This window comes from Rattus norvegicus, chromosome 1 (genome assembly GCF_036323735.1).
Source record: "Rattus norvegicus strain BN/NHsdMcwi chromosome 1, GRCr8, whole genome shotgun sequence".
In the NCBI taxonomy this organism is placed as follows: Eukaryota; Metazoa; Chordata; class Mammalia; order Rodentia; family Muridae; genus Rattus; species Rattus norvegicus.
Window position 1 is genome coordinate 2,325,764 of NC_086019.1, and position 14,140 is coordinate 2,339,903.

Consider the following 14,140-nt stretch of genomic DNA (forward strand, 5'->3'; position numbering starts at 1 on the left):
CTCAGCAGTTAAGAACACCCGACTACTCTTCCAGAGGTCCTGAGTTCAATTCCCAGCAACCACATGGTGGCTCACAACCATCTGTAAAGAGATCCGATGCCCTCTTCTGGTGTATCTGAAGACAGCTACGGTGTACTTATATATAATAAGTGAATAAATCTTTAAAAAAATAAAGAATCAGGTTTCACAATTGCTCCATACTAGATCTTAGCAGACATGAAGAAGCTGTGTCCGTTCACTATTGCCTTTTTTTCCCTGAAGTTTTGTCTCATCTTGTGCAATTTGACTGAACCCAGTTGATTTTGGAGGATAAAGAAGAGTGAAGATAATGATGGAGATTTGCAAAATGACTGTGGTTTTGTCCTTTTTACACTTGAGAGCCCTATTGAAGAAAATTTTTATAATCACATTATTAATTTTAGGTAAGTCACTAACTTTATTTCTTGTTTCAATATTATTAATTAGAAGTATATAACTGTACACACCCTGTAAGATCCTGTCCTGTTTTTCCCCTTGTAACTTTAGGAACCACAGAATATTAATTATAACTTCAATCAATGTTTTGATACTTTCAAATGTGTCACGGTTTACGTTAGCTTTACTACATTGGCTCTAGTTCACAAAGCTGGAAAGCGAGAGAGACTGGATTCTATCTCTTGAATCTTTGTTGATATATGTTGAAATATGTTTTTACCTTTACCTTGAGTTCATAATTCCCACTTTTGGCAAAATCTCAATATGAAGGGACCGCATCACTGCCTCTTTTCAATTTTCTGCCAACCGTCCCTGTATAAGCATGCATCTAAAGGCCTCAATAAAATGGTTATCTAATTTTGGCCTCTAAAAGTTGGGCATACACTCAGACATTGAAACATGTGTGGTGGTGGTGGAATGATGTCTACTATATATGATTAAATGTATATTATTACATATATACTTATGAGTATATATACATATGGACATATATATATATATATATATATATATATATATATATATATATATGCCTTGCATTATAAAATACTCTTTAAATGAACCCCTCCTGTCATTCTGGAGCTGTCACTGAATATGGAAAATGCCCGCCAGATTTCTTATTCTGTTATCAGAATATCTTTTCATCCAGTGATGCAAACACTCAGTCACATGCTAGTATTATTATCTGCATCATGTAGATATTCAATATTTTTCTTAATTTTAAAAATATGTAACATTATGGAAAATCTAGGAGAATAAATGTATTTCTTGTTGCTAAGAAGCTGTTCTCAATGTGGCTACATAGTTCTTAGATTCCCAGTGTGAGATGTTATCATTTGTGCCTGCAAATCATGAGAGAAGGGATGTTGAAATCACTCAAATTTTAACTAATCCATGAGCTTGTGGCTTCAGTCTTTCATAACCTGAAGTTTTCTGCACTTTTCTATCCCTGACTCTCATCCCATTTCTTATTCAATTTTTGTGTCTTTCCGATTTAAACAAAATATTTTCTAATTGTTAGCAACAGTATACTTTGTACACTTTGATATTGGTGGTGGCTTCACATTATTGTAATTCTGTGTTAGGTCAGTAGAAATTCAATTTCTGATGCATTCTGTATCATTCCAGATCTCATTGGAAAAAATAGTGGACATTCTCTTTAGTGACAATTCTACAAGTCATAATAAGATTTAAATTTACAAATATATGAATTGTATCAATACACTTTTAAGGTTTAGAAAGAAAAACTTAGATTCAAACAGTCAATTAAAAGTGAAAATTTCAGCAAAAGAGCCTGTTTGGTGTTTTACCCCTGATGAGAGGTATTTGCTAATAGTAACAAATGAACAGATGAACTGCCAACTATGCTTGGGCAGAGGAACACATTTGAAATGAAAGAAGATCTTAGGGTTCAGACATCTATTAAAGGACCTTAAAGAATTAGGAGACCTGAAGTGTTAAGGGAAATTTCAATCCACTTTTACAAAATTAAAATAGTAGCAACACATTAAAAGGTGACTTCATGTTGATGTGTATAGGATAATATTCAGGTTGCACAATATATTGCATCATTTTATGTGCTTGAAATGAATAAATAAAGTTAAGTCGAAGATATCTTCAAATATGTATTGTTTAATGAATATTAACAGTTGAAACTATTAAATGCATGTTCTATAAACAAGGAAACATTATTGATAATGTTTCCTGCTATGCTATGCATAAAATTAGCATTTTCATATTGTATAACTTCAACGAGTTACTCCTAATTTGAAATTTGAAAAATGTTCTTACTGATATAATAATTTCTCTCCTCAAAACACTGATACTCCTTTTGAATTAAAATGATTGCTAGATAATTTACACAGGTACATAATTCATTTGCATAAACTTACTCTGTGTTAGGTATTATTATATAAGGGCCTTTGAATATATTTCTAAATGATTGGCTTTTTAATCTTTTATGTTCTTTTACTCTGCTTGATACTCAAAAATTATTTTGAGTTTTCATACAATTTATTATGCAACATTTGGTATAGGATCATAAACAATAGAAATTCTTAAATATGCATTAATGATATTTTTAGGGTTAAAAAGTACATGAACACAGAAGTTGAACAAAATTTTTTGATGTAATATATGATTCAAAAAAATTAAAATTATTAACATGTTTAATATAAATTACATTTAAATACTAAAATTATAATGCAAATGTGTTATGTATTTCATGTGTTGTTTATGTCATGCTTTTTATTTTGTATTTGTGGAATTATATCTCCACGATTATAACAGTCTTAATCAATTGGACGCTAATGTAGTCAGAAGATGGTATTCAGAGGTAAAATAGTCCCCTTATTGACTGTCAAAGTTACAAAATTTATCACAAGTTAGTGTCATGGGTCTATGAACTTTTACATTGTATTCAAATCTTAAGATCTCTAATTTATGAGACTTATTTCATGACATTTAGACAGAAATATAGAATGCCTTGTGATACAAACTTAATTGCAGTTGAAATTTTCTTTTTCAAGCATCTCCCTTAATCATCATTATGCTTGGTTTTAGGATAACAGCAAGAAAATATGAATTTTTTCTGGTAATGTTTTTTGCTACTGATGAGATCAAGAAGAATCCTTATCTTTTATCCAACATGTCTTTGATATTTTCCTTCATTTTTGGTATGTGTGAAGATACAATGGGAGTTCTGGATAAAGCATATTTACATCAAAACAACTATTTCGATCTACTTAATTATAACTGTGGAAGAAAGAAATGTTGTGATGTAAAACTTACAGGACCATGATGGAAAAATTCCTTAAAACTTTCAGTTAATTCAAGGGCACCAAAGGTAATAATGTGTGACACTGGACGAATTACCAACTTTTAAATTCCATTTACATGTGCCTACAAGAAAACCTGCATCCCATGCATTTATAGGTATGCTGGTAAACACACACACACACACACACACACACACACACACACACGCACGCACCACGCACGCACGCACACACACACACACACACACACACACACACAGAGAGAGAGAGAGAGAGAGAGAGAGAGAGAGAGAGAGAGAGAGAGAGAGAGAGAATAAAATAATCAGATTGTATAACTATACTGGGCAAACAGGAAAAGCTGTTTTCTAGAACGTACAGTTTTGTCAGGAATATTCTAGAAGTAAAAATCTATGATATGTATTGTGTAATCTTACTACCCTCAATCTGAATTCTGAACGGTGAGTTGCATTACTTGTATTTATGTCCAAACCTCCTAACAATCATCTTCCTCATGTGGATGTTTCATCCTCTCTTCTATACTCTTTAGATTTTCTTTGGACCATTTAATCCTAACCTGAGTGACCATGACCAGTTTCCCTATATCTATCAGATAGCAACCAAGGACACATATTTGCTCCATGGCATGGTCTCCTTGATGTTTCATTTTGAATGGACTTGGATAGGACTGCTCATCACAGATGATGACCAAGGTATTCAGTTTCACTCAGACTTGAGAGAAAAAATGCAAAGGCATGCGATCTGTTTAGCTTTTGTGAATATGATCCCAGAAAGCATTCAGTTATACAACACAAAATTTAATATTTATGACCAACAACTTATGACATCTTCAGCAAAGGTAGTTATCATTTATGGCAAAATGATCTCCACTCTAGAACTCAGCTTTGCAAGATGGGCATATTTAGTTGCACGGAGAATCTGGATCACAACCTCAAAATTGGATTTTATCACATATGATAAAGATTTCAGCCTTGATTTCTTCCATGGGACTGTCATTTTTGCCCACCACCACAATGACATCGCTATATTTAGAAATTTTATGCAAACAATAAACATATCCAAGTATCCAGTAGATATTTCTCAGTCTATGGGGCAGTGGAATCATTTTAACTGTTCAATCTCAAAGAACAAGAAGAAAATGGATTTTTTTATGTTGAAAAACGCATTGGAATGGTTAACACAGCACACATTTGACATGGTCCTGAGTGAAGACGGTTACAATTTATATAATGCTGTGTATGCTGTGGCCCACACCTATCAAGAACTCATTTTTCAACAAATAGAGTCTCGGGAAATGGCCAAACCCAAAGGACTATTCACTAACTGTCACCAGGTAACGTTTTTTACATTTCATTATGCTTAGATATAGCAATGTGACCTTTCAGGCCACTGAGAAGTTCACATACATTTGTTACAGGTTATCTCTAGGTATAAAGTTTTCTATACTGCAAAACTCCAAAATGAATTTTTTACGTGGATATATATCATGCACAGTGATAAGTTTTAATAGGAGACAATACATTTTCATGAATATAAGTGAATTATGTGAAAATTTCTTTTAACATTTAACCAAATAAGTTCAAATTTTAAAAGGAGCCAAGAGTTTCATCATAAAATCCTTAAGTGATAACTAGACTAGAATATTTTTCTCAAGAAGGATTTCTCAAAAATGAGTACATGTGCTCCGATAATAGCTATCCATTTAAATTAATAATATTTATAACAACACATATGATTAAGAGTACACATTTCATTAAGTTAATGGGTATTTCATACATCTATGCAGTACGTCCATGATTGACCCACTACCATTCTTTACTTCCAAAACTTCCATATTTTATAACTCCCCCTTTTTTCTTACATATTTGGCTTTAGCTTTTAAATATTATTTTAGACAAACATGTGTACACATACACACACATACCATGTGATTTGTTCTCTGGTAATCATTTATTCTAGCTTTCTTAACCAGCAACAATTAATGTGAAGTATATTAAATTGTAATTATACAATATAACATGTAATTATAACTTGTAATAATACAGTATAGTGTATTTTACTACATGGGGTTATTTTAATATACCTGTATTATCTGAAAGACATTAAAAAATTATGGGACATTCTCAATTTGGTATTCTCTGTATTGATATGCATATGTAATCATATAATGATTCATCTCTTTTAGGTGGCTTCTTTGCTGAAAACTAGGGTATTTACTAACCCTGTTGGAGAGCTGGTAAACATGAATCATAAGGAAAATCAGTCTGCCAAGTATGACATTTTCATCATTTGGAATTTTCCACAAGGCCTTGGATTAAAAGTGAAAATAGGAAGCTATTTTCCTTGTTTAACACAGAGTCAACAACTTCATATATCTGAAGACTGGGAGTGGGTCACAGGAGAAACATTGGTAGGTACACTACAATTTTTATTTTTTTAAAGATATCAAATTTTAAATGGGAAGCACTCAACAATATCCCTGTGGTCAAGACCAATTAATACTCTTGCAAATGACCATTCTCAGTTACAAGCACCAAAATTTAATTACACTGAAATTCATTTGATCTGGTTATAGGGATCAAAGGACTCTGAATCCTATGGTCAATTGCATCCATATGACTATTTACCCTCCCTTACAGAAATATATTTATTAAATTTATAGCAATATATACAGTTAAACACACACATATATATGTACATATATATGTATTGTAACTACATATAAACTATATATAAACTGATTATGTATGAACATAGTTGTAGCGTAATTAATTATAGCATAGATTCATTATGAGAAGTATTTTCCTAGATTAAAACTTTTCTCTTTTAATTTATAGATTTTTATCATTAATTTTACTTATTTACATTTTAATATTATCCTCCTTCCCAGTTTCCCCTCCTCTGCAGAATATTGCCTCATCTGGCATCAGAGTGAAGAGAGACCCTTGGTACTGTGAATGGTGCATGCCACAGAATATAAAAATGTTAGATCTTTGAGGCCAGAGCGGCCAGATTGTTGGAGTGCTCTTTAATAGATTCAGTGGTGGGGTGGGATAGAATGGGTATTAAATCTTTCCTTTGCACTTAGGAAAAGTTCATTAATTGGATGAGAGTCTTATATTACATACTCTTTTCTTATTTTTTGAACAAGTCTTCCTTGAGATATCCTACCTTTTCTTTCCATACAACTCTGTGTTCTTATTATTTTATTTATCAGTTTTTAAGAGAAAAACGGATGCCACATAAAAGTTATATTTGAATTAATCAGTTTATCAAGGAGAAAATTTAAATTGTTACACCTAAAATATTGCATATATAATATTCATGACAGAAATTATTGTATGACATACAGTGCATTTCAGGGTAATATATAATAATAAATTTTCAGAGGAATGCATCTGTTAATTTCCCAAATCTTAATCTATCGTTCATTTTATATATGATGTATTCATGATCTTCACACAGATGTACACATTAAATACATATTTATATAACATATATAATGTGCATATTTCATGTATATATTATTTAAATATAATTTATATTTATATTTGTGTGTGCCTGTGTGTCTGTGTGTCTTTGTGTCTGTATGTGTATTGCCTCAGGTCCCCTCCTCAGTGTGTAGTGAGACATGTACTGCAGGATTCAGAAAAAGTCATCAGAAACAAACAGCCGACTGCTGCTTTGATTGTGTCCAGTGCCAAGAAAATGAGATTGCCAATGATACAGGTACATGCTTGCTTGCAGAGAAAAATTTGCTGAATTTGAATATCTTCTGTTTACAAACTATAAATATGATATGTCCTAGATGGAAACTACAGCCCAAAAATATCCATGTTTCAAAATTTAATTGGTTAAATAATATCAGTTTCCCTTAGACCCAGTTAATTACCTGGAATTTCTTCCAAAAACAACCAATGTCTCTCAGAATGTAATGGTTAATGCTTTTATACTATGCAGAAAATGCTTAGGGGGACATACATGTCTAACATTTTTTAAAAGATAATTTTAGACATAACCTAAGCTGATGTATATTCTTCTTTGATCCTTTGTACAAAGAATCTTGACTACATGTACAGTCCACAAACTTTCTGTCACCAAGCTTAGTTCCTGACATAGACAAGATGCTCAGAACAAGTGTTCACTAGTGAAACGTATTTTAAGAGCTTACATGACATAAAGGATTAGGCATTTCCTATCAAAGAATTAGAAAAAGTGAAGATATCAATAATGCAGCAAGAAATAGGAGAGTGCTTATCATTAATCACAGCCTAAATAAGGAAAGCGGGATGAATGTCAATATCAATAATCTTCATGCCATAAACTTCTATAGCCATAACCATGGAAAGTGTAGTTGGCGGAAAATAAATTGTACCACAACAAGAAGGACATGGATAAGTTTATGAGACATATGGCTTCAAGAATGAAAATATTCCTATACACAAACGGTTTTTGAATGAGGAATTGTATGTTCACCAGCCTATGTGTAGACAAAAGTGCACAAAACCTAAAACAAACAAAATACATAATGTTTTTCATCAACCAGCATCAATAAATATGTCAGTATACTACCCTTGTCTCTGAATAATAAATTTATGGATTGAGAAATAAAATAAACTGAGATTATGCATATTAATAATCACCATATTTTTATTTCATTTTTGTTTAAGTGATAACTTTTCCAATTTCTGTGATGATGATTTGTTCCATCACAAAGCATAGGTTAATAGACAGGAAATATAGGTTATCAGTCCCTAAAGCAATAATGAGTGTAATATATTCTCAACCCCAAATTATTTATTGATATATCCTCTGAATGAAACAAATATACAATTATTAACTACACGATTATGATATCTTATAAGGGATTATTTTTCTTTGCCAACAGATATGGAGCAGTGTGTGAGATGTCCAGATGATTCATATGCCAACTTAGAACAAACCGAGTGCCTCCAAAGAGCTGTGACATTTCTCGCTTATGAAGATCCATTGGGGATGGCTCTAGGCTGCATGGCCCTGTCCTTTTCAGCCATCACAATTCTAGTACTAGTCACTTTTGTGAAGTACATGGATACTCCCATTGTGAAAGCCAATAACCACATTCTCAGCTACATACTGCTCATATCTCTAGCCTTCTGTTTTCTGTGCTCATTGCTCTACATTGGACATCCCAACCAGGCCACCTGCATCCTGCAGCAGACCACATTTGCAATATTTTTCACTGTTGCTATTTCTACTGTGTTGGCCAAAACAATAACTGTGGTCACAGCTTTCAAGCTCACTACTCCAGGGAGGAGGATAAGAAAGATGATGATAAAAGGGGCAATTAACTTGCTCATTCCCAATTGTACCCTAATCCAACTTGTTCTCTGTGCAATCTGGTTGGTGACATCTCCTCCATTTATTGACAGAGATACACAATCTGAACATGGAAAGATAATCATCATTTGCAACAAAGGCTCAGCCATTGCTTTCCACTTTGTCTTGGGATATTTGGGCTCCTTGGCTCTGGGGAGCTTCACTGTGGCTTTCTTGGCTAGGAACCTTCCTGACAGATTCAATGAGGCCAAGTTCCTAACATTCAGCATGTTGGAGTTCTACAGTGTTTGGATCACCTTCCTCCCTGTCTACCACAGCACCAGGGGGAAGGTTATGGTTGTTGTGGAGGTTTTCTCCATCTTGGCTTCTAGTGCAGGGTTGCTCGGGTGTATATTTATCCAAAAGTGTTATGTTTTTTTTTAGTTCGACCAGATTTAAATGTTCTTCAGAAATAAAAAGATAAATTGCTTTATCGAACCTTTGAGAGTTTTAAAATTTTAGATGATGCTCAACATATCTACTTTGCTTTGTCTTAACAAAAGTGTTCATAAATCATCAAAGAAAATTAAGTAATATCTAGAGATAGTATTTGTACCACAGTACAGCACTGCCTAAAGCAATATCAATTAGTAAGTTTTGGTGGCAAGTGAGCTCTCAGAAACCTAAACATATTGAGAACAGGAAATCTCCATTAATGAGAGGCTACAATCACTTTGATTTGTACATATGTGTTTAAGAAATGTTCTTAATTACAGACTAATATAAGTTGATTCTGCTCCATGTAGGCAAGACAACCTCCAAGCAAGATGTTCTGGGAGTTATAAGGAAGAAAACTGTCATAGGATGGACAGGAAGCCAGTGATCAGTATTAATCCATGGTCTATCATTGAATCCCTTCATCCATGTTCTTTCTTTGCCTTCATTCAATTAAGTGTGACCAAGGTACATAGGGAAATAACACTTTTCTCATATATGTTTTGACCATGGTGTTTTTTTTACAGCAATAGAAACTAAAACATCAGCTAATTGGTAAATTGCCTTATGTGGGAATTGGACTGCCATATATTATGGATGATATATTGGAATAGATTTATAATATACTATTAAGATATTCAGAATATCAAATAACATACTAAGAAGAGTACAGTATATGAAAAGGACTATGGGGGTCAGATTTTGCCTGCTCTTGATCTTTATATGAAAACACGTCATATCATTGTGAAACGTAAGAGTGTCCCGTTTTCTGAGAAAAATTGATAAGAAAAATATGTAATACAAATTACTCTTTTCAAAATTTGGTCAGTGAAGTCTGCAAACATATAAAACAGTTGAGATGAAGAATCACATGCATTTTCTCCAAGTAGGAATAGCTAAAGATTATTTCGTTTCATATTCCATACACAAAGACACAGATACAAAAACATACACACTACTATTTCTGAACAATAGTTTGTAAAATAGTGTCATTTTTGCAAAATAATGGTTTTTGATTTTTTATTTTTTGGTGTTATTTGGTACTTTACTGTTCAGAGTGTAATTTAGGTGCTTTTTTACTTTACATATCCTGATTCTAACACACCTTTTTTTTTTTACCTCTCTCTGCACACCTAAAAAGCACATGGGCTCTTATATCATTAAATATTGCTGAATACATACATGTATTTTATATACATGTACATTTTGAAATATAAACTGTAGGAACCATGCAAAAATTATATACATTTATGTTCTAATGGCTCATCATTTGATACTACATAACCAACAATTCTTTGTTTCCTTCCCTTGCAATGACAATGTGTCCTATTCTCTTACTTAAAGATTCCTTTAAATTGTTGTGTAGCCTAAAAGCTTTGCAAGCTTTCATCCTTCCATACTGACATGCACGGTGTAATGATTCTTCCTCAGATTTTTTTGTTGGAGTCATATTTCTAAAACTTTTTGTCTACCTATGCTCTTCTTAGAATATTCTTCTTCACAGCTAACTTCCTCATCCTTTGACACTTAAGATCTGTCCCACCAACTTCTTCACTAATCCCTGGGGTTTTTGTTGTTGTTACTGTTGATGTTGTATTTGTTGTTGCTGCTGTTGTTCATTTGGTTGGTTGGTTTTGTTTGGTTTCTCTTTTTGGTTTGTTTGTTTGTTGTGTTTTGTTTTGTATCTTTGGGTGAGGGAAAATTTTGTAAGAGGCTACATTCATTTTTATACTCTTTACCTTTACTCTGGAAACACGTAGTGTAATTTCTACCAATTTGAATTCTAGTATTTAGAACTAAAGCTTCTGGTTGCTGACCACCACACCTTCTATATTTTATATATGGAGATATATAAAATGTGAAATCTCCATTTTCTGCATACTGTCACATTTTCCTGATTGTGAAGGAAGTTTGTTAGTCTGATAAAACAGTGTCAAGTAATTTTTTAAGAAATTCTACTTGATCATTGAGCACATCATCAGCAATGGGCAACGTTTGATATGTACTCATATGATGTGCAATAGTTTGAAGTCCTTTGACAGATTTTTAAGATCAGGTTCCTTCCACAGATGACTTTTTCACCAAGTTCTTTTTTCATTTAATTTAATTTAAATATTTATCTTTTTTATTTCTTCTTTGTGACTTTCACATTATACATCTCCACAGGTTCATTTGATAAAGCATATGCAAAATATTGTACTGTTTAATTTTTATCACCTTGATAAAATTAGAACCATTTGAGAGGAGGAAATGAGAACATGAGTTTAAGGGCCTTCTTTGATTAGTCATCAGTGTAGCTGGACTCAATGCAATGTGAGAAATGCTATACTTGGCTTGTCAGCCCAGTGCAGTGTCGAAAAGCAAACTTAGAAAGTCAGTAATTTTTATTCTACTATGGCTTCCTTTAGTTCATGCTTAAGTTTTTCCCATGAAATTCTATAAGCAGGAATACAATTCTATAACCAGGAATCTTAGGAAGCTAAAATTCCCCAATTTTCTGTTAGCACGGTAACAGAAATCAAATGCGAAGTTGTTGCCTAATTTGATATAAATCAAGGACTGGGTCTTAAGCACAAAACAATATGATTGAAGTGTTTTTTAAGTAATTGCTTTTTAATGAAAACATAATGCCTGGCATGGTGGCAAATGATAGTAATATTCTCAATATGAAAGACGAGGCAAGAATGGATTTAGAGAAACAAAGTTAAAAACATGCTGAGTGATGCTAGATCACATCTAGCATTTCTAAGCATCTGTACTTTTAATTTAAATAGATATATTAAATGTTCTCTATTTGGGACTGTGGAGAGTGTTTGTTATTTAAGGGAATGTTGTTCCCAGGCTCACAAGCACCTATGAATACATCTTTTGATTTTCATAATCCTCTTTTGTCCTCGTGCACTCATGAACATATGAGTCTCTCCAATCACACAGATAGGATTTAAAATAAATGGGAAAATAAAACAAATGAAAAGACAACAAATATACTTTGAAATTTTTCTCAGATTTATTTTTTCCGAATTGAAGATATTTGGACATAACCTTATTTTAGGCTCAAATTCAAGAACTCTACTAGTTCTGAAAATTCAATTTTCAAGCCAATCATCCCTATGGGATTATGCCATGCATCTATACGTTTCGCAGATGTACTTCCTAATGTGAAAAAGCAATCCCTCATATAAACCACATAACAAGTAAAACAGCAGCATTCACACCCACATAAATGTTCTCTGGGAAAGTGTGTAGATTTGCTGCCAAATACCTGTAATATCGTGAAGAAGAAGGCATATGGGAGGACTATAAATTAATCAAAGGCATCTTTTCTACACAGTGTACTTATGACTAACATAAATGATGAGACAATATCTTACAAGAAATAGCAAAGATTCTCTCAGCTTTAAAAGTTTCATTTCCCTATGTTGAATATTTTATAGAAAGCTTGGTGGATTGTAGCATCTTCTGGAATCAACAGCATCACTCATTCTCTCAGTTGAGGGCACTGGCACAAGAAAAATAAAACATGAACTTTTCTAAGAAACTCCATCTTCTAGTCTTTATGTTTCTCACTTTCTTCTTGGTGTCACAGTTCAGAATTATTAATTTGCTTGTTTACTGTCAAATTGGATGCAAGATTTTGGCAAGAGGATTTAGAACACCCATTGTCAACCAGAGAACCAAATAATACTATTAAAAATGGAGTACAGGACCAAACAAAGAATTCTCAATTGAGGAATATCGAACGGACACGAAGAACTTAATGCAATGCTCAACATCCTTAGTTGTTATGGATATGCAAAACAAAGCAACCTTGAGATTCCACATCACACCAGACAGAATGGAAAAGATTAAATCTTAGGTGACTTCACATGTTGGCAAGGATGTGGAGAAAAAGGAACACTCCTCCATTTTAGGTGGGATTGCAAGTTGCTACAACCACTCTATAAATCATTGTGGTGGTTCCCCAGAAAACTTGGCATGGTAGTATCTGAGGATCCAGCTATACTACAACTCGGAATATATACCCAAAAGATGCTCCAACATATAACAAGGACACACAGTCCAATGTGTTCTTAGCAGCCTTATATAATAATAGCCAAAAGCTACAAAGAAGCCAGATGCCCTTCAACAGAAAAATGAATACAGAAAATGTGGTACATTTACACAATGCAAAACTACTCAGCTATTAAAACAATGACTAAAAGCAATATTTAAGCAAGTGGTTGGAACTAGAAAATATCATCCTGAGTCATTTATCCCACTCACAATAGAACACACAGGATCTGCACTCACTGATAAGTTGATATTTGCCCAAAAGTCCTGAATATCCAAGAAACAGTTCACAGAGCATATGAAATTCAAGATGAAGGAAGACCAAAATGAGGATGCTTCAGTTTTTCTTTGAAAGTAAATCAAAATACTCACAGGAAGATATACAGAAATAAAGAGTGGAGCTGAGACTGAAGAAAAAGTCATCAAGAAACTCACACAGCTATGAATCCATCCCATATGCAGCCACCAAACTCAGTCACTATTGCTGATGCCAAAAAGTGCTTACTGACAAGAGCCTGATTTGGATATCTCCAGAGAGGCTCTATCAGAACCTTACTAATAGGAATAGGGATTGAAGTCAATCATAAGACTGAGCAGAGGGAAGACAATGGAGCAGTTGTAGAAAGGACTGGAGGAGATGAAGGGGTTTGTAGCCGCATAGGAAGAACAGAAATATCAACCAACTAGACCTCCACCCACAGTTACAAGGACTGGACCGCCAATCAAAAATGGTGGGACCCATGACTTCAGCCAAATATGTGACAGAGTATGGCATATCCAGCATCAATAGGAGGAAAAGCCCTTGGCCCTGTGAAGGCTCATTTCCCAAATATAGCATAATGCCAGGGCACTTAATTGGGAGGGGTGCATGGGAATGGAAAATCTTCATGGGAGAATGTGGAGGGGAAGGTGGATAGAAGGGAGGGAAAGGAGATAACATTTGAAATGTAAATACATAAAACATCCAGTTAAAATTATTAAATTTCTTCTAAATACATCTTTTAAGTGATCTTCAGTTATGTAGTTGG

At 33.5% G+C, this 14,140-nt stretch overlaps 1 pseudogene; it reads left to right on the top strand.

The window, feature by feature from the left end:
• Positions 1-216: 216 nt before the first annotated feature.
• Positions 217-9,043, top strand: LOC134484847 (vomeronasal type-2 receptor 116-like; annotated as a pseudogene).
• Positions 9,044-14,140: the final 5,097 nt, after the last annotated feature.